This window comes from Paramisgurnus dabryanus, chromosome 3 (assembly GCF_030506205.2).
Source record: "Paramisgurnus dabryanus chromosome 3, PD_genome_1.1, whole genome shotgun sequence".
Classification (NCBI taxonomy): domain Eukaryota; kingdom Metazoa; phylum Chordata; class Actinopteri; order Cypriniformes; family Cobitidae; genus Paramisgurnus; species Paramisgurnus dabryanus.
Window position 1 is genome coordinate 33,682,298 of NC_133339.1, and position 22,119 is coordinate 33,704,416.

A 22,119-nucleotide genomic window follows, 5' to 3' on the forward strand; every position below is an offset into this window, starting at 1 on the left:
GGCTGTCGCGTGCACATTGCTACACTTGCTTCTTGCAACTTGAGAGTGAAGGAAAGGGAAGCTACTTGAAAAACAAGGCCTAGTCGAAATGTACGAAAATCGTCTCTTTAATTTGAATATTTTTATAGCAAAGTCTTCCGTAACGATGTGTTTTGTTGTGGCCGCGCCACTAAGGCTGTCTTCAAGCATTTAGTCAGTCCATGTAAGGTTACTAAATGCAAGTATTGACCATACTTGTGTGGAAACCTGCTTTATCCTGTGCTGTGTTTACACTGTACTACAGCAGCAGCTTCATAGGTAATTTATCCCTTATTATACCATCTGTGTGGGGGACAACCTCATGAAATTGCACTTAATATAATTAGGAAGCTTGCATAGGGACACCAGGGATCGAAATCACTATGCAATGCTCTTGTATCTTCTTTAATCACACCAACTAGTTGCTCTGAGCTCATTAGGTAATACTGTCACAGTACTATGAAACTTGAATGACTGAAACTTGCATTCCTGTAATTGTGAGGTTTCACAGGAGTAGATTTTTACGTGTATAGGTGTGTGCATGTTGCATGATGACTGATTGTTGTCATTTAGTGTGAATGGTGTATTGGCCTAACCCAGGTTTATATTAAACTTGACGTTGATGTTAGCACTCCTGGCCTTCCCACGCTTTTGAGCTATAGATGTTGAGGAGCAGTGATGCTGCCGAGCTACACGTGACTTTTTAATATGTAACTTATGAGTAATGAACATGGCCTTCGTTCAAGATGTGTGTGAATGGCAGTTATAAACAAAAACAGCTGATTATGTCAAAGTCTTGCTGATGATGAAGAATAGTGTGTTTTCATGGCCAATTTGTTTTTCATACATTTGCAAGAAATTCGTCATGGGATGTGAAATTTCCAGGTGCTTACATCCATAGTATGCATAATATTTCAGCCTTGGATGTAAGCTCTATGGAAAAATGTATCAGAGGAATAAATATGGATTTGGGAGGTATCAAAAACTAACAGATGCCTGATGCACTTTTGTTGCATTTTGCAATAAGATTTTTTTGACCCAACCCCCAACTCTTTTCTTATTATTGAAAGAATGCCAAACATCCATCCCCCTTATAAACACAAATGTGGTTACGTGACATAAGATAACATATTTTGTAATGTAGACATTTTATAGTTCTAATAAATATGTTTCTCATTGTTACTTTCATGGACTCAACAAGGATCTTATTACAGCAGATGTGCTTTTGTGAGTCCATAGTTCCCCTGAGGACCACCACCCTTCTCCAATAATGGCCTGCCTTCCCCCGCTTAACTATTGCCCAATCATTTCTAAATAATGCACAATGATCTTCAGCTTTGCCCTATGACGTAAGAAATCCAAAGCAATAAAACAATTCTGTACGTTGTCACCATGATAATGTTATTTGTCTTGCTAGTGAATGGCTTTTATCTCATTTATATGATAACAAAACTTTTTTAGCACATAACAAAGTGATAAGAAAAGAATTTATGAAATTTCCCTTAAAGAAACACCTCCTGGGCGGTTTTATGTTTTTGTGAAATCTTTTACATTGAATAGTTTGTTATCCCACCCTTAGAGAGGCTATGGCTCTATAATACTCTATCCAAATCACTGTATTAGCTCATTCTTTTGTTCCTCAGCACTTGTAAACATAGCCCAGAAACATTCATCATGAACCCCTCCCTAAAGCGGTTTTCTCCAAGCACCCTGTCCCTACACTAAAGCAGAGCAGAAGGCACACTTGTGCCCCCACAAAAAAACCACACATTGATTTTAGATTTACCTATGCTTGCTCACTCACTGGTGTGTATAGCCTTCAACTCAAACTCGAAAGGAAGTCACATCTACACTGACAGCTGGCCTCTTTTAGTCTAAAGATTGGATTAGCCCCCAAATGGATTTGCGAGAAATTAGATACTTCTTAGACCTATGTTGTGTGCACTGTGCAGTAATGCTTTGCATTATTTTTCTGGTTGTTTATGATTAAACTGCGTGATATTGCCAGGCAGTCTATAGTAGACAAAGAATGTATCTGTATCTCCATGTAAGTTGTTTGACAGCATACAAGAGGATATGATACTGATCCTGAAAAAACACTGTTCCTCATTTGCGTTCCTCTGCATAACAGTGGTGACCGTGTCCTCTCTTATAGGACTTAATCCTCACTTCCTCTTCACTGTAATAATTAGTATGAGACCACTGTGTCCATGTAAAAATGTATGAGGAGTTGGCTGTAAGCTTATCTTTGCGTACCTTTTAAGGGTGGTTTTAAGATTTACATTTAATCTGCACTATAAAGTGTGCATGACGCACACTGTTAAAGTTGTGCTGGCAGATCAATAGAGATCAGTGGTTTATTAGCATCCCACTTAAGGCTAGTGCTAACTTAGACTTACCAGTCCCTTTTGCTGAAATATAAAAAAATCATATTAGCATGATTTATCTTGCATGCTGCTCCAGAGATTGCATAATTATAATTTTTATTATTAAAGAAGTTATTAAATGCATGCTTTTATTTGTCGTACTGTAATATGATTTCTTCTCCTAATGGATTGGGATTTACCCACAGCTTAAGGGCGATGTGATATGGGACTTGATTTATGGGTTGGTTTCAGGCAATATCCCTTTCTATTGGGACCCAAGCTTTGCTAATCTACCCTCCACCATCTGTCTGCTCACGAGAGGAGGGCTGAGCAGGGATTGGCCCTGGAATGAGTCAGACACGCACGTCTTCACTCCAGACTCAGGCAATCTTTAAACCAGCATGGTAGAGATTAGTGTGCCAAGCGTTGTTACTCAAGTCTAAAACAGGAAGTTGAGTAACGCCACCAGGAAGCAGCTCCTGAATCATTGCAAAATATACAGAATGTACATTTGCGTATTTGCTCATATATATCTGTTACAGCTGATCATCTCGGCCTCTGAATAGCATGTAATGTTTTTATGGGGATGAAGACAATGACACTCACGCCATGTGTGAGCGTCGTTGGTCAAGTGCATGCAAGATTGAGAAGTTAATCCTCCTGATAAGGAGACATTTCCCAATTGTAATATGATATGTCTCTGACAACATACAGAAAGGATATCCTTATTAGTTATGCATAAATGGCATATGTTGACAATTATGTTTGTGTGTGTGCGTGCAGACAAACAGAGGCAAATACCTCACTGTTGGACAGATGATTGTCTTACATAATGTATTATGGGCTGGTGTAAGTTCTATGCAAAATGCCCTCCAGGATGTTTATTTTAAGTGGCAACCTTACTGTCAGAAACTGGCAACATTCAGTGACAATGTTGCTTGTTGTTTGAGCGGGGCATGATGCGTCCTTCCTTTTAACCTTTAGTAAATATTTAAAAAGTCTTGATTCCAGTTTATTACCCCATTCATCAGACTCCATTCATGATGTGTCATACATGAAAAGTTGGCCGTTCCTGACTGTTCACCAGAAAATAAGGCGTGGCATACCCAGCATCTCTTGGTAGGCTAAGTAAATCTCCCACATTAATATTAGCAGAGCTGTAAGACTTATATATGGGAAATCTGTGCTTATAAACATAGAAATGTATTCCCATCTTTAACACAGGCACTGTCAAACCAATCAAACCAATGTCCCAGCACTGACCAAACACTTGACTTGACTTAACAAATTTACATTGATTATTCTTCACTTTAAATTATACCAGATCCAGATTTTACGTTTTTTTTTAAATGTAAATTGAAATGTGTCTTATTCAAATTCCTCAGTTTGAAAGGCATTGCCACAACTGCATTGCATTGTTAGTAGCCAAATAAGGAAATAAGCTCAGCATTTCTTACAGGAAGTGATTTTTTAGGGATGTCATTTCTTCTGCAAGTTTGCACAGGAAATTATATTCAAGTAATTTGGTTTGGAAGAGAGAGAGAGAGAGAGAGAGAAAGAGAGACAATTCAGGAATGTACATCTGAGTAATATGTCCTTACTGTTGGCTCACAATGTTGCCTGTCTCTCACCAATGTGCAAAAAGACAACATTACAAAAACAAACAGAACTTTTTAATTACTTTGTAAACACACACCTACTTCATCTGGGTGCTTTATTGCGGACTCTAAAGCGTTATAAAGACAACTTTTGTTCTTTTTTATATTGTCTTAATTCCAACTAATTTTTTTTAATATATGGACTGTTTATGTTCTAATCAATCATAAATGGAAAGTAATATGCCTTTTATTTTGTTGACCCGGCTTAACACATCCAAAAGGGAAAACCACAGCGATGACTTTTTAGTTATGTGCAACATCCTTACATTCAATCATGTCAAGAAGGCCAAGACAAAACAAGTCCTTTCATGCAGAGTGTTTTGTCACAGGTGTGGCAGAGAGCTCTTGATAATGATCAACAAAAAGGTGGATTTTCAATACATTTTATAGGTAGCTCTTTCCCCGTTTCTTAAATAATTTTATAGATATTCAGCCTTGTGGAGATATGAATCACTGAAACTTGAGGAAAAGTCCTTAAAAGAGCAGAAATGTAAAGAATGCAAAGGCAATCCTTCTCGGTTCTTCCTGAGGATAAATGCTTTCGCTATCATTATCATCTAACTTTGCCCGCATAAAGATTCTTCATATTTATTTCCTCAAGGGCTTTCGCTCTAGACCATTTGTGCACTTTGGCTGGTTTAGGCCTCGCCCTTTGGTCGATGTAACAGCAACCACCATAAAAGGAGATCTTTAAGTGTGTCACATGGTAACAATGTCAAGAATTCAAGGCCTTGTCACATGGGACTTTTACATGGAAATCAGATTGAAACTACTGAAAGAGACTTGATGAGAGATTCTTGAGATTCTTTAAAAGCATTGAATTTTACTTTTGTTTTACTCCACTACGTGTGTTTATTTTTCTTCAAGCAGTCTTTACATTTTGAAGTGTCTCATGCAAATCCATTCTTCACATACAAAAGACTTCCTGCCATTTGTTTACAGTTTTCTATTTGATTATGGCTGTATTTCCATTTCATTCTAATTTATGTGTCAAAGCAACAATGTTCATTCATTTTCTCTAGCTTTTTCATTCGCCCATTCTGCCTCACTACGAGTGAAAGGAAGTGGTTTTAAATTATGACAGCGAGGTCATATCCATATATAGTCAGTCTTGGCAGGGTGTTGATGTCTCAACTTCAGAGAGCTGATTTCATCTCTTTAGGTTTTGTTGTGCCCTGTCAACACCGCTTGGTCACACTTTCACTCAATAGCACTTAATATAATCCTTTATAGCAGATATGCTATCTTATCAAAATCCTATCCTTTCAATGCGCAAACACACATTCTCATACTTGCACCATCACTCTCACACTCAGCCCCTCCTTACGCTGTTTAGACAGCAAACAATTACTAGCACAAGAGCTGGTGGGCATGGCTTAACTTCATCTTCAGCTTCTCAGGCTCCATATATGGAGAGGACGAGCAGGTAGCGATCGCCAAACTTAGTCATCAAAGCGTGCACACTCAGCTTGTGTGTTTGCTGGAGCTGAAGGCGTGCTATTCTTGCCTTGTAAGCCCCGACTTTCCTCTGTTTTGGCTTTATCTCTCCTAAATTCCATGACATAATATGCTAATGGATGGTTTCGGCTGCTGAGGTCGTTGGCAGAGGAGGCTGGGGTCTCTCGTCACTTCCTTCAACTGGATTTGCAAGAGGAAATGGCATTGTTTTGAAACAGTACAGAGGAACATTTTATTGCTAAAAGGAGTTAGCTGGGTTTCATTTAAGTCTCAATTAAGTCCCAAATGTTTCTCATTTTAAAATTGCTTAAGAGAAATATGTTGATGAGTTTAAAAACATTAATAGATGTAAAATAAATGTACATTGACAATTAGGCGTTCAGCAGATGCTTTTATTGAATACGACTTACAAAGATTAGGAAACAATAAAGTGAGTTTTCATAGGGAGGCAATAATATATGAATTTCATAAAGTTTTCACTATTCTGAAACAATACCTGTCGAGAGAGAGAGAGAGAGAGAGAATTGGTAATTTTTAAAAGATAAAAGCAATAAAAATGCAGTCAATATCTACTTGTCAACGTTTTTTGGAAAAGGGTTTTTAAGTTGTTTTTTGAATGTTGCAAGAGATGGGGCTGACTGGACCGCAATATTGTCTCTAAATTGTAGTGGATTTGATCAATTCAAGAAATGTTGGAAATCTTTAGTAATTTTCAGTGGCGGCTTGTGACTGCTCATCCGCGAGGCGAAAATTCAAAATAAGTGTTCGGAGTGTCATGTGTGTTGCTTGCACTTTCAGAATATGTGTTTGTTGCGTCATGTGAACCATGTGCATCACGTGTTTTGTCAAAATAAGTGCCTGCTGCACACGCGTCAAAACCGTTTATGATAAAAGAGACGCTCCCATTCACAAAAACACGCAAGACACTCCCTTAACATTAAACTCTAATTACTCATGAGATTATACGAGTATCTGGCAAACGCAAGCGTCTCTTTTATTATAAACCCTTTAGACGCGTCTGCAGCAGGCACTTATTTTGACAAGACACGATGCACACACGATCTCTCAATGCACAGAACTCATTTTTTGAAAAAAGGACCCACACACATGATGGGCAACATACATGTTGTGACGAACTTCACATCGAGCGCCCTCGAAAAAGAAGTCACCGGCCGCCACTGGCATGCAGACTTGGAAATTGTTGAGATCTCTTTTAAAACTCTAATGATGACATTTTTTATCAGGAGACTTAAGAATAAGTTTTTGTTCTCCTTTCAATCTCATTCATTTCTCAGAGAAATTGTTGAGATATTTCTCATTGGAAAACAAAGTCATATATAATTAGAACTGCTTTGTCCTTCGCTTTACAATGCTGTAAAATCCTCTTAACAGATTGTTATATTGTTGTTGATAGATTTTCTTTTGCAAGTGACCGTGTTTGGTAGTAAAAATCCAGTCTGAGCTGTGTTCAGGTCTCAAAGAGAGGAAAATTACACACTGTGCCCTTGAGGTTGACTAAAGTTTTGATAGAGTGGACACGGTTGAACCCTTATACATAAACGTCAACTTGCCATTGTGGGATGAAACAGTGGTTTATGGGTGAATGGTTGGTCTTGTAACAGTTCTTTTTTTTCAATCATTACACAGCAAGAGTGTCTGCTCCTGCCCCTATGTGACTTAATTGTATTGGCTCATCGAACCCTGGCCCTGATTACTTTATAATTGAATGTTAAGTATTTTTATCAGTCAGCAACCACTGAAATGTGCATCCTTAAATGTCTATATGCAAAAGACTAGCATTCAAAAACATCATTAGTTCAATTAAATGTTTTTGTACAGTGGTTTTTACAATACATTCAATTTTACTTATATAGCACTTCTTACAATTGTTAATTGTTTCAAAGCAGCTTTACATTAATAGATGTAGGAAAAGCATAGAAAAGCGAGTGTAATAATAATGTAACGTATACAGTAAAGTAGTAAGTTAACCCAAAGGTGGCCGACTCTCCAGGGGATGAAAAAAACCCCTAGGAGGAGAAAAACCCATGAGATATAAATACTATGTGAACATGCCTGACCAGTGACCACCGGCGGAACCAGTTTAATTCGCTTACCCGTTCACATAGTGCTATGTAGAACCATATATGGTGCTATAGTGGTGCTATATGGCCCCTATATGGTTCTACACAGGTGCTTCACTGGTGCTTCACCGGTGCTATATGGCACTAAAAATGGTTCTTCTATGATTACGAGCAAAGAACCAATTTTGGTGCTATATAACACTGTTTGTTTTTAGAGTGTATAGTCCCTAAGCAAGCAAGTCAAAATCATCAGATTACTTTAAATGGGGAAAACCTTAGGAGGAACCAAAACTCAGCTGGGCCTGGCACATGTTTAAATATACAAAGCATACATACATGCGTACATACACAGTTGTAAACATCTTGGGGATTGTATATTTGAACTTGAAGGAAATGTTGCACAGTATTAGAGATTTCAGAAAACTTTTCAGTTCTTTTTCTCAGAAAATGGGTGTACACTAAACAAATATGAACTTTATGCAGTTTCAAACTATTTAAGGCCTCTTAATACTGTTGAAGTAGTTTGAACTGAGTATAAAATGCTGAAATAATTGAGGGCTCCCACCGGTTGTGACATTCATTCCTTCATACAGACATAGCCTCACAGTCTTACAGAATGTAGGTTAGGATTACCCCCCCCCACCACCCCAAAAAACAATATATTGCGTGATGAAAGTTTTGCACAGCTGAGAAATCTGGGTCTCACTATAACGGGGCAGCCAAAAAACCCAATGTGTGGGATATTTTGAGGGCCTTAATACTCATTGATTTGCAATTCAAGAGTCGTCTATTTAAGTAAAGGCTTAGCATTTATTCGTTTTGCATAATGATGACACTTGTTCCGATAAAAATTAGCTGGTGTTCAAGCTAAATGGTTCACATCTTGACCTACTTTTCCCCTAATGCAACAAGCTTTCACATGCCTTCTCTATTAAGCATGGGAGATTTGTCTGTCCTTTTGCCAGTGCATGAACAATTCGGGTGGTGGGGGCCAGGGAGGTGGAGGCTCTGCAGTGCTGTATGGTATTGAAATTGAGACACTTAGTATTCTGGCTGTCCCTTCCCCTGGCCCCCCTCTCTTTTAGCTCCGCCACTGCACTAGGATGCTTCTCCTCCCTGAGTCTCTCTCTCTCTCTTTCAGCAGCATTTCATTTTTTCCCTCCCGCCCTGCGAACACAGCCAAGTCAACCGCTTGGAGGGTCAGTCAGAGGCCTGCAAGGGTGATCATGGCTGCAGCAATAATCTTGCTAAGCCGTGGAAGAGACTTTCCTTTCCCGGCAGATAGTTGGAACGGGTTTGCGTTCATGCCTGTGTGCACAGAGCTGCCCATTCTTGGCCACCTCAAATGTCTCCCTATGTCTGTCTGGCCGATACTCTGTTTACTCCGACGAGTGCTGACAGTACCTTGCCTGATTCTGGGTCAGTTTCTAGAACTATTGCTGCCTGCTAGGAAGAAAAAGACCACTGGAAAATCATTGTCATTTGTGTGGCTGTTTGTAGTGATTGGAGGTCATCCACATTAATGATTCAATGCAAAATTCATTTGGAGGGTACATGAAATAAACATTATTGCAATTTGGGGCAAATATTAGGGCAGTTTTCCCAGACAGGGTTTAAATTAATCCAAGACTAGGCCTCAGTTTTATTATGATATTTAAGTAATGTGCATCTTGAAACAAAACAATGACACTGACATATGTTAAGATATCGAACATGCATATTAGTCTAGGACTAGGGACTGTCCGGGGAACCCCATGTTATTGTTTGTAGGGTGCAGCATGGCTAATGGTTCCCATTAAGAAAATATGTGATTTCTGGTCCGCCAGCATATATGAATAATGAAACAATATATTTATTGATAAAGAAAACCTTTTTAATCATGTAAATGTATGTTTTCCTAAGCTTTGGGAAAGTGGGGAGTGGAAAGTAAATGAAGGGAGAATCCAAAGCCGACTCCATGTTTGTGACAGCTATATCCTAAAAAGGAAATCCAATCTGTGGGTAAAACAGATGGGAGGGGCTCCAGATACAGAGCAAGGCGGGAGCTCTGGCCAGGTGTCCCACCTGAAACCAGCTGCCCCAGCCAAGTACTTCCTACCTTGATTTACTTTATGACTGTTTCAATTGAGCCAGGGAAAGCCACAATCCTCTAATCCCTTTAGTTTACCGCTGTGTTTACTACAGGTAAGCCTTACCCCACCTATGCTGTCAATGCACTGCCTAAATAAGGCAAGGCTGGCAGGGATTGGCAACACTTTGATGTCTCTGGATTTCTTTATCCCATCTCTCTTTCTATTTACTTTCTGAATCTTTCTCTCCCTCCATCAGTCTCATTCTGCACTGCATTAGAATGAATTGAGAAGTCTACAGATAAATCTAAGAGTGAGAATCCAGCATAATGTAGGAACTCATGCAGTTGCATAGCTTTACAGATAGATGGCAATTCAGTTTTGAGAACATTTTGCCTATGATTCATCCCAAAATCAAATGCCTGTTGATCCATGCCAACAAACTTGCAAATGACCTATATTTTTTTAAATGTAATTTTGAAGTGAAAACTGCATTTACTCTTTCTTTCTTGACATTATGGGTTTCCTGAAAATGGGTTAGATTAATCCTGCAATGTAAAACCAAATTAGTAAACAGAACTAAAAACAAATTGCCTCAATTTTTTTAAAGTTCATGAACTTAAAAACAATTTCTTTTGAGGTTAAGCATTTTGATTACACTGTAAAACCCGACAAGTTCAGACTAGTACTCAAAACTTTAAAGTACTCAAAAAATAAATAAACCAACTAAATAATATTTATAAATTAAAATTATTCCTAACATAAAAGTTTATATTTCATTGTTCTTAATATTTTAAGACCTGGTGTGTCCACATACGAGGAGATCACATTTTTTGTTGATTGCACCATAATGGCCACTAAATTAAATGGCTGTAAAAATGTATCAGATTACTATTTTTTTTTTACATTTTTGCATAAATCTGTTAACCAACCTCAGTACTGATCAAAACTACCAAATGTTTCCAAAAATTTCATGATTTTAACTCTTTAATTGCCAAGCTCTTAAGTGATGTCACTGATTTGAGAAAAAAACACAAAATCACTGATTTTCAATATAAAAAGTGATTGTGGACTGGATTTTTTCACCTTTTTCACAGTCTTGGGCATGCCAAAGATTAGTAAAAACATTGGCTTTGATGCATTTTTAGTTTTTGTGCATCATCAGATTTTATTTTAATTTTTTCTTCATTTTTGTCCGTTTGACTCTCATTATAACAATGTTTTTTGATTGCAGAGCCATGACACCTTATTATCATGCTTTCTTGATTCTTTTGGCTTTTCCTTTTGCAAAGAGGTAAAATTTGTCATTTTTACTGTTGAACACCATTAATGGTGCCACATGGTGATCCACAGTAAAGATGAAAAATTGTACCTCTTTGCCAAAGGTAAAACCACAAAGAATCAAAAATGCATGATAATAAGGTGTCATAGCTCTGCAATCAAAAAAAGTTGTTAATATGAAAGTCAATGTGGCAAAAATGGCCACAAACAATAAATGAGGGAGAAAAAAATAAAACCTGATGCTGCACAAAAACTTAAAATGCATTAAAGCCAATGTTTTTACTAATCTTTGGCATGCCCAAGACTGTGAAAAAGGTCAAAGAAAATCCAGTCCACAATCACTTTTATATTGAAAATGGGTTATTTTGTGTGTTTTTTCCAAATCAGTGACACCACTTAAAAACTTGGCAATGAAAGAGTTAAAATCATGGAATTTTTGTAAACATTTGGTAGTTTTGATCAGTACTGAGGTTGATTTTTACACACATAAAAAAATTATTCTGATACATTTTTACAGCAGTTTAATTTAGTGGCCATTTTTGGTCACTAACAACACGTAAGGGTAGTAAATTTGGCCACGGTATATTGTTAAGTTTTTGAAAAATGTCAAAGCATTTTCTTAAAATATGTGTAAATATAAGATTTGTCACCAAAAATCATTCCATTTGCTGAAACACAGAGAAAGTTGTGGCCAAATTAAGACTAAAAAAATAACAAAAATGGCCCCAACAACACATAAGGGTTATACACTTAAGTAATGTTTACCATTTATTTTTATGTTCACAAGTCACAGTAACACACAATGTGACTCATATGTAAGTGTGAAGAAACTGAGCTTTAGTGTTGGCATTTTTCATACAGCTATTGTTTATATGATAAAGCAACACATATCTGACCTACAGCCTAAGCACAGGCACACTTCTGAACAATGATAACCACAAAAATGCTCTCATAATGCAGTCTCATGCAAAGCATTCTGGGAACAGAAAAGCCTCCTCAACCAATAATGTTGATTTAACGTTAAACTGAAGTAAATTTGCTGTGCCAGAATCTTTCTCAGCTTATCTGGCAGATTGAATGCCCTTAACCTCATCACAACCATCAAAAGTTTGTAACTATTTGCAGTGTTTGTTAAAATGAGGCTGTTGTATTGAAATGACTCCATTTGGAAGTTATAAATACAATTTTTGAGTTAGCTAAGTTCTTTGACTCATTGTGGTGAAATTCACTCATCAGTTCACTCATTTTAAATGAGTACATTATACTGTTCGGGTTTACAGTGAAGACTAAGCCTTGGTTATATTCGGTCATTTACAAACATACCTTACAAAAAATGACACTGATTAATTTTTTAGATATGTCATGGCAAAATGTTTTTAAATTTAGGCAGCTCAATCATGCATTTTAGGATAAGCCCTGTCCGTGATACTGCCCTTGTGTGTTATCTCTGGTGAAACCCCAGATGGACTAAAGCCAGGTAGATGTGTGCCCGTATGGTAGGTGCCATGGGGAGCAGATTGCAGTTTGACTAATGAATGAGTGAATGTGTGTTGTTGGGAGCTGGACAGATGGGCAGTGGTAAAGCCTGGATCTGTGATCACAAAGACGTGGCCCAGCATGATATGAGAGGGTGGTGCCCAGGCTCCTTTTCACCACCAGTTTTAACCTACAGGCCTGCAGCTGGCCGCCGGCGGTCACCCCTTACTGCCCTGCACTCTTCTGTGGTTAAACGTTTAAGGGGGCGGGCTACACTATATTGGATTTGTTATTAACTTTAGACCCTCTTGGTGTTATGTCTTTCATTCATATGTTAATAGTGATCTTCCTCACTATTTAACAGAAGCTCCCTAGCTTGGGGGTGGGAAATTTGGCACAGTTTCACAGTAAACAAATAATCAGAATACAATAGACTGTCTGCCAAAACGAGACAATGGACCTGAACCTTAGCACTGTGTGTGGTACCAGCTGTGTGTGTGTGTTAATGAAACATCATGGTGAACAGATGTTGTGCATTTCTTTAAATAAAGCATATGCACTTTATAAGGAATTTTGACTGGTATCGGTGTCAATGATGATATCATTTTCATTCAAGAAAGTAAAGATGCTTCGGGAACAGGTTCAATAATCAATGCTTTTTTATCTAATATTAGCTTTAATTTTCTCCTTCCCAATATCAAAGCAAACAGCTGGTTGTGAATGGTGTGTGAGTTCTGAAGAGTCATCTCCCTCATGAGAGCAGAAGCTCTTTGTTGGACCCAAGAATATCATTAGCATATAAAATACCTTATTTACGCCGTGGTAACAGAGGGGGAGGAAAGCTAGCGGTACCCATCAGAGGAGCACATGATAAAAGTTTTATTCACAATAGAAATAACAGATATAATGCATAGTGCTCTATTATTTACAGCATGAATGCTACAACGTTATGAGGCTTAATATATACATTAAGTGCAAGTGTAAATTATGTCTAATGGACACTTTGCAAAAAATATTTTAGTAAATGCATAATAATGTATAGAGATATATATTTGAATATATAATGAGCCTTATTACTGCTATTTTTAAAATAACCTTTTTAAAACAAAAGTTAGTTCCTCTTCTTTACAGAGGTGTCCTAACCACAGATGTTCATCACATTAACTGCTGACTTTATATTATATGTAACCATTTAGAAAGGAGTCAGTACAGTTCATTTGAGATGTACCTTTGTATCAGTTTGTCAGTATATGTGTTCCCTCAAAACAAACCTTTGCACTCCAATTATTGTAAATGATGCAGTTGCACTAAAGAGTCAGTAGATGGCGCAGCAGAGCCCATTTAGCCACAAAATTCACTCTGTTAGGGTTGCACCCATCATATCAGCACTGTTGCACTTAGATGTGTGAATGCACTGCAATTAAATGATAACTTTTTATTAATGATATCAAATAATATTCATACTGTTATTAGTTACTGTCTGAGTCTCACTGTCATTTTGACCTTGAGCTCACCGATAATCTCTATATCAGGGACATGCATCCCATTCCAGATCCTGTTCCTCATCCATCCGACACACACGTGGAGATCAATGGAGCCAAGGGCAGTGTAAGGCAATCCATAACCAAGAGACCAGAGTTGTGTTTTATTAGTCCCTGTTTGATGTGGCACTCTCTTGTTTCATTTATCCGGAAAATCTGCAGTGTGTGAGGGCAAACTGGAGGAAAGGGTCTCATCTGATACTCGCAGTAATGAGGAACTGCCAGTCATGTTGAAAGCAGAATCATGGGTCACAGCTTTGAATGCATTTGTGGAAAGTTAAAAAAAAAACATTGTGTTCATCAGTTCTCTGACAGGAAACGGTCACTTTAAGCTCTTTATTGTTTGCTGAGAAATGAATGCTTTATTAAGAATAGGGTTTAAAAACAACATGAGCGTGAAAATGCACATGCTCATTATATGACACCTGAGTATTAACAGAATATGCAATCTTAACACAGGCTTTGAAATATAAATCCAGAGTCGTTGAAAAGAAAAAAAACTTGTTAGAGGCGTCTGAGGATATTGAAGTGCATTGGTTGTTTATATATGACAGATAAACTTTTATCCAGCCTTTATATTTAACCTTTAGGCTTTTCTGTGTGTTCTGAATTATACTTCACATAAACAATGAAGGATCAGTCCTAATCTGAAAGAGGCCATTCATAGGCTTTCATGTGGAGTTTCTAATGGGTTCTGCAGGAGGGGAGTATGGGTTGATCTGGGGAGTCACAGGAGGGAACCAGTGACAGATCACCCCTGACTTCAGATATGAACACACACACACACACACACACACACAAAACCAGTAAACTTTTTATTGGTGAAACACTGGGATTTAAACAATAATTTAATAATGAACATAAACTGCATTTCAAGATTTAAACATATAGACTTTAAGACATATTATGCAGTCCAATATGTCAAAAAATATATATTTTCAAAAATAATTTTAAATATATTTCAAAATATACAAAAATTGCCAAAAAATTTATTCGCTAAAATTTATTTTTTAAATATGTTTACAAAAAATGTCACCAATATATATTTTTTGTTTATATAAATAGACATTAAGACGTATTAAGCAGTCCCATATGTCAAAAAATATTATTTTCAACAATCATTTTAAACATATTTCAAAATATACAAAATGGCCAAAACATTTATTTGCTAAAATGTATTTTTTAAATATATTTACAAAAAAATGTCACCAATATATATAATTTTTTGTATATATATATATATAGACATTAAGACATATTATGCAGTCCCATATGTCAAAAAATATATATTTACAAAAAATAATTTTAAATATGTTTCAAAATTTACAAAAATGGGCAAAAATATATTTGCTAAAATGTATTTATAAAAGATGTTTAAAAAATTTTTTCACCAATATATTTTTTGGTTGTTTTTTGTATATTTTGAAACACTTTTTTGTAATTATATTTGAAAGCATTTAAAAATATATATTTAACCCTCCATTATTATATAAGGAAATATATTCACACCACATTGGAAGAAAAACTTTGTTACAATCTGTACCTTAAACTTTATAAAAATAACTTCACTGTTAAGAAAAAAATTATTTTACATGTATTTAAAATATATTTTTGCTGTATATGCGAATGTTAAATTAGAAATGTATTTGCTTGTCCTGAATACAACATATGTTGATATATAAAGGTTAAATAAAAAAAATACATTTAATTAAGCTTTACTTTCTACTAAATGTCTTTCACATATATTTAAACATTAGTTTTTAGAGTTTTTTTGCCATATGGGTTATGCTTGGATTTATGTAGGTTTTGCACAAATTTGTCCATGCCATGCAGCTTGTGTGTAAGCTGTCACTAAAGCAAAAGAGTGATATCCAAATTTAAAGGCGGAGTCCATGATGTTTGAAAGCCAGTGTTGATATTTGAAATCGCCTAAACAAACACGCCCCTACCCCAATAGAATCTGGACCTTCTGTTGATAGACCCGCCCCACACATACGCAACCCGGCATTTGATTTGATTTGATTGGCTATAAGTGTGTTTTGGTAGTCGGCCCGTCTCCTTTTCCAAACCGTTTTTCAAACATCGTGGACTCCGCCTTTAAAGAAATCTGAAAGGTTCTCTTTTAATTGTTATGCTGATAATATAATTTTTTATTAAATTATTTGTTTGCTTAGGCCAGTGGTTCCCAAACTTTTTTAGCGTCCGGCCCCCCTTGTGTACAGTGCATTTTTCGCGTCCCCCCGAAATAAATTTATGACAAAAAAAGTTTTAAAATGTATTATTTTAATTAAACAAAACATATAAAATTATACCTAGTAGTGCTGTTGGTTAGTTGGCTTTTTATTTTTTAGGTTTAATTACACAGAATTCATGATAAATGAATGTATTTTATAAAATGTCATAAAACTGGGGCCCCCCTGGCACCATCTCGCGGCCCTCAGTTTGAAAACCACTGGTTTAGGCCACTTAGAAATGAGATTCTGCCATTGCTTTTCTCTTCCCTTATGGTTATCTTTTCACAGCCAACACTTTACTCAGTATGTGTATTTGGGCTCGTCTCTCACATCATGGGTTTCACTTTATCTTTTAATGAAGTGTATGCAATCAGCAGCATGTGTGGATGTCTGAGTTGATATAGGAAAGTCATTCATTACATCAGCTTTATCTGGAGGAATGTAATGGCAAATATTATCATTCCTGAATTAAGTCAACATGTTTAAGTGCAATACGTGGGAAAACTAATATCAGTGTAGCCGCACTTTACGAATTTTTTTATGCATGCCCACAAACAAAATCATCCAGCTGTGTTCCAATTCAATAATGTCTGTAGAAAAATCCGTTTATAGGTTAATTTCATCAGATGACCTCAGCGCCGTAATCCAATACCACTTCTGTGTCATAAAATTTCATTGCATGCTATTATGATGCCTGGCATACAGAAATAATGTGTCTTAATATTGGAGAAATGCTTTAACGTACTTTTCATTTACAGAGAGAAGCAACCCGTCGGACTAACTCACACATTTACTGGTTCAATCTCATCTCTACTGGATCAATCTCATCTGTCTGCAGCACGGCTGACCCATCACCCCCCTGCCAGACGCCTCTCAGGATCTGACTGACCTATATCTGCTTGCTCGGTATGTAATCTCTAGCACTCTCATGGTGCTCTCTGCCGCCTGCTGTCTCAGCGGTGACGGGCACACTCCCAGCCCCTGCTGCAGATATAGGGCAGCCCCGTCGGTTATTCAGCATTTCGTTGCTGCAGTCTGGGCTCGCCCACTGCTGTTGGGGTGATGGATTGAACAGGACACTCACTCCCCGCCTCTCCTTGCTTTTTTCCTGCCGGCATTGCTGCTTTTGGCTCAGGCAATACAAGGGTTTTCCTGTCTGCGTTACAATGGCAGGAGAGGAAGGGAAGGCGAACGTTCTAGCAGACTTGGGGCAAAAACAAGCCTGTGACCTTTCACCCCAGCTGCTGGAGGGGTGGAGAGTGTTTCCATTCCAAGAGCTCCCCAGTGGTTTCAGGCATGGCCTTTTGTTGAACAGAGGAGGTCATGATGAAAGATCTGCAGCACTGAAACTATTTGCTTTTCGTTTGTGTGGCTCTGATACTATTGCTATCACAAAGCTGATTTATCGTATAAAATAAAGTATTTGGTAATGTTACCTTTGTTTCTATACTGCCCACCCTGCACTGTGTCAAAAACAAACATCAGTCTCTGAAGAATGCAATTTAATTTCAATAACAGCATCATTCCAAAGCAATTTGTCTGTGCCGTAACATTTTTCAGTGTAGCCAACTGCATTCAATGCCTGACCCATGAAATGCATTTCTGTACTGTATGTAGGTCAGTGAGTACAAGCATTCCACAGAGAAGCAGCTTCCATCACTTCAGATCTGTGGGAAAGAGTCAATGCTCAGTCAGATGAGAGGACATGAGGAAAAAGTGCTTCTAAGATCAACACTTGGGTCAGTAAGCTTCTCATGTGTTTCAGACTGATTTGCTTTGCTGTGTCACTTTACCAGGGTTGAGAGGAAGTATGGCAGTATGCACACCCATGCAGGAAATATCCTTCACCATCCTCTTGCATTCTTCCAATTTGGTTGGATGCCCAAAAGGGCTTTTTGGGCAGACAGGCACTAAAAGATACCACAGTATCAATTTATTAAGGACACAGTATAACATATGGACCTTTTGTGAAACACGAAGGTTCTGTGGATGTTAAAGGTTCTTTACAGCAAAATGTGGTTCTTCCATGGCATTGTAAAGCATCTTAAAGTATGTGGATTCCACTTATTAAAGGGGACATTCAACAAAACTTTTTTTTAAATGTTAAATAAATCTTTGGTGTCCCCAGAGTGCGTATGTGAAGTTTTAGCTCAAAGTACCACATAGATAATTTATTATGTTAAAATTGCCACTTTTTAGGTATTTTGCGTGTGTTGTCTTAAATGCAAATGAGCTGATCTCTGCACTAAATGGCAGTGCCGTGGTTGGAAAGTGCAGATTAAGGGGCGGTATTATCCCCTTCTGACATCACAAGAGGAGCCAAATTATTTTTTCACATGCTTGCAGAGAATGGTTTACCAAAGTTACTGGGTTGTTCTTTTTGACATTTTCTTGGTTAATAGAAGCACTGGGGATCCAACTATATAGCTCTTAAACATGGAAAAAGTCAGATTTTCATGATATGTCCCCTTTAACAGGTTTGGATATCAGTTACTCACATTACTTTTGGCCACAATAGTAACCCAAAACAGTGGCAGTCGGTGACTTCTTTTTCGAGGGCGCTCAATGCGAAGTTCGTCACAACATGTATGTAGCTTGTCATGTGTGTGTGGTTGGTGCGACCCAGTCTCATGTAGATGCGTATAAATAGCACGAAGTGTGAAAATCGTGCAATACATAAACCAAATTCCAATTTTGCGTGCATATGATATGCCAGTCCTCTACATTCACTTAAACAGTGCATATTTTTTTGTCGTTTTATTTATTGGTTTCTCTATTTTTTTACCATTTTCGCTCGGGTTTAGGGTTAGATTTGAGATTTGCTTGAGGAGGTTATTTAATTCTCCATGTTTTTTGTCTATTTTTAAGCCATGGTCGCTTGGAGTTGGGGTTAGAGTTGGGGTTTGGATGTCATTTTTATGTAACAAAAAGTTGTTCTAACCCTAAACCCAAGCAACAATGGTAAAAAAATAGCAAAAAAATTGAGAAACCAATAAATAAAACAACAGAAAAAGATGCGCTAAGTGAATGCGGAGGACTGGCGTATCACATGCACGCCATATTGGAATTTGTGTATGTATTGCCCGATTTTCACACTTAGTGCTATTTATACGCATCTATATGAGACTGGGTTGGGTTCGTCATTTCAAAATATGTTCTGCGCGTCAAATGAACCAATGTGCATCTCGTGTCTCGTCAAAATAAGTGCTTGCTGCAGACCCATCTAAAGGGTTTATGATAAAAGTGACGCTTGCATTTGCCAGATACTCGCATAATCTCATGCGTAATCAGAGGAGTGTCTTGCGTGCATATAATCTCCTGTATGTAAATATGGATTATTTGTGTCTCCTTCAAAATATGCTTTTAAGAAATGTTATGTTTATTGTGCCTCCCCAACTGTTAGATTATGAGCCATTAACATGTGTTGTGCTTGTGATGGAGTACTTTTGTGGAGAAAAACCCACAACGCTCCGACTCCAGGCACGTCACTCCGCTCACATACTCTGCTCCTGAGACATTTTTCAGTAGAACATAGTCACCCTAAAAGCTTTGTCGTTGACTTTAATAATGTTTTTGTATCTAAAAGAGAGCAATTTATAGTGAAAACCATTTTTAGAGGACATAAGATGGTTCAGCAAAAAGAAACTTCCTTTTTAAAAAGTTGCATTTTGAAAAAGCAGTAAAGTAAATGCTTTTGCAGCAGATATAAATCTCATGAACTCAAGTGCATCTCACTTATATTTTCTAGGGTTATGTTGAAACAGAGCCCCATTGTAACCCAATTACTGATGCAAGTATATCAAGAAGCACGTGCACAGACAAAACTGGCCACAGCAATTGGACTGCAACAACTGTTTTGCTTACATTATCGGCCCTCCGGGGTCTGGGAGGTAAATGTGATGCTGAAATTAGAAATGACTCTTCGTGGTGAGGAGCACAAAGGGGCCTTGTAACGCAATGACTCTGGTAGATTGACTGAGAGGGAGGGGCTAAATGAGGCTGTGTCTGTCAGCAGCTCTGCCCGATTGGCCTGGCTCCAGAGGAGTGTGCGTGTCAAAGATGCTGGCGCTGGAAGCGTCTGCATCTGCTCAGAGGTTGCACACTGACGCAGCACTGCAGCATGTTATCAATATGCTGTGCACTACACATTTTCCTAATCTCTTTTAAATATTAAAGTGATGAGCGCTGCATCAGCAAGAAATAGTAGGAAGTTATTCAAAAGTAAAGATCTGGAGAAACCAATGCAAGGGTTTGTGTGCTGTTGCCATGCTGCATGGCTTCAGGCATCTGCAATGTCAGCCCTTCACATCACAAGCTACCACCAACTCATACCCACCCTATTCAGCAACACAAAAGACTCTGTTTGGATCACACCGAACATTACACACAGCAGGACCTCCTTCAATGCTTTGAACAGCTGTGCTTAATATTTATCTTTCTCAGTCTGCTTATTCAGTCCTGCCTAAAATGAAAAGGAGAGGAGATGCATGCTTTTAATGACTAGTGCCTCCATGTAAAGTACTACCGTAGATTGGCATTCTGATGGATGCTTTGGCCAGGATGTTCTCATACTGTATATTGCTTTTAGAGATCCTCTGCAGCAAAAAATGCTCTTGTGTCGGCTTTTCGTTCCTCTTGATGTGCTACCGGTGCAGACCCTGTGTGTTTATTTTAGCACAGCAGATTGGAGCATCGTCTCCATGGCAACTGCTCTGGCTTCACACTGGTAACAAAGATAGCTTTCACTTAGAAATGCAGATAGATTTCCACCCATTCAGAATCTGGCGATCAGGGTGTAGCGTTTACCACAGTATTAGAGGAGGGATTTGGGTGAAAGATAGACATGAATTGCAGTTAATCTCTTTAGGCAAACATCTCCCCGGACAAATGTCACAAGTGTCCTGCATTATAGGCGAGGATCAAAAGGTAGATGGCTCTGCTAAATGGGCTCTTTCCTTTAACACTTGCGTAAATTCATGGCAATTTCCAGCTCGTTAATTGTCTCAGATAAGTAATGGGGGCTGAAATTGCATTTGTCTGGAAGCTGAAGATTTCAACTCTCTCCTTTTTGCTCTCTATTTATATTGTTTTATATAAAATATCATCACAGCATTATCAGAAAAAAAATTAGTTAAAGGGATAGTTCGCCCAAAAATGTAATGATGTCATTTACTTACCCATATGTTGTTACAAACCTGTATATATTTGTTTGTTCTGATAAACACAAAGGAAAATATTTAAGGAATGTTTGTAACTAAACCAATCGGAAGCCCCATTGACTTCCATAGTATTCTTTTTTCCCAATATGGAGGTCAATGGGGCTTCTGATCTGTTTGGTATACATACATTCTTCTTTGTGTTCATCAAAACAAAGACATTTATACAGGTTTGTAACAACATGAGTAAATGATGATATTTTTGAGTGAACTATCCCATGGTGATCATATTGTGACTGGTTTGCAAATCAAATATTTACTTTCCTGCAACAGACACCCAGCTTTCCTGTACTGTTATTACAGTGTTTCATTCACTCACAAATATACAGACTAGTATCCACTTACACTCGTGTAACTGTTACATGAAAATACAAGGAACAGGGCTGAATATACAAATATAACTACACTGAATAGTGTGTTTGAAAACTCCCTTCATCATAATATTTGCTCTGACATGCAAATAATGCAGGTGAAAAGTCTAAGACAGTTAACCCTTATGTGTTGTTGGGGCCATTTTTGTTATTTTTTTAGTCTTAATTTGGCCACAACTTTCTCTGTGTCTCAGCAAATTAAATGATTTTTGGTGACAAATCTTATATTTACACATATTTTACGAAAATGCTTTGAACATTTTCAAAAAGGTAACACTATACCGTGGGCAAATTTACTACACTTACGTGTTGTTAGCGGTCAAAAATGGCCACTTAATTGAACTGCTGTA

The 22,119-nt window shown here is 37.6% G+C and overlaps 1 long non-coding RNA gene across 1 annotated transcript; it reads left to right on the forward strand.

Annotated features, from left to right (window-relative positions):
- Positions 1-13: 13 nt before the first annotated feature.
- On the forward strand, positions 14-22,117 carry LOC135767059 (uncharacterized). Its single transcript, XR_010541893.2, has 4 exons — positions 14-297; positions 16,941-17,088; positions 17,800-17,921; positions 19,931-22,117. It is a non-coding gene; the product is annotated as an uncharacterized lncRNA (long non-coding RNA).
- The last annotated feature ends 2 nt before the right edge of the window (positions 22,118-22,119 follow it).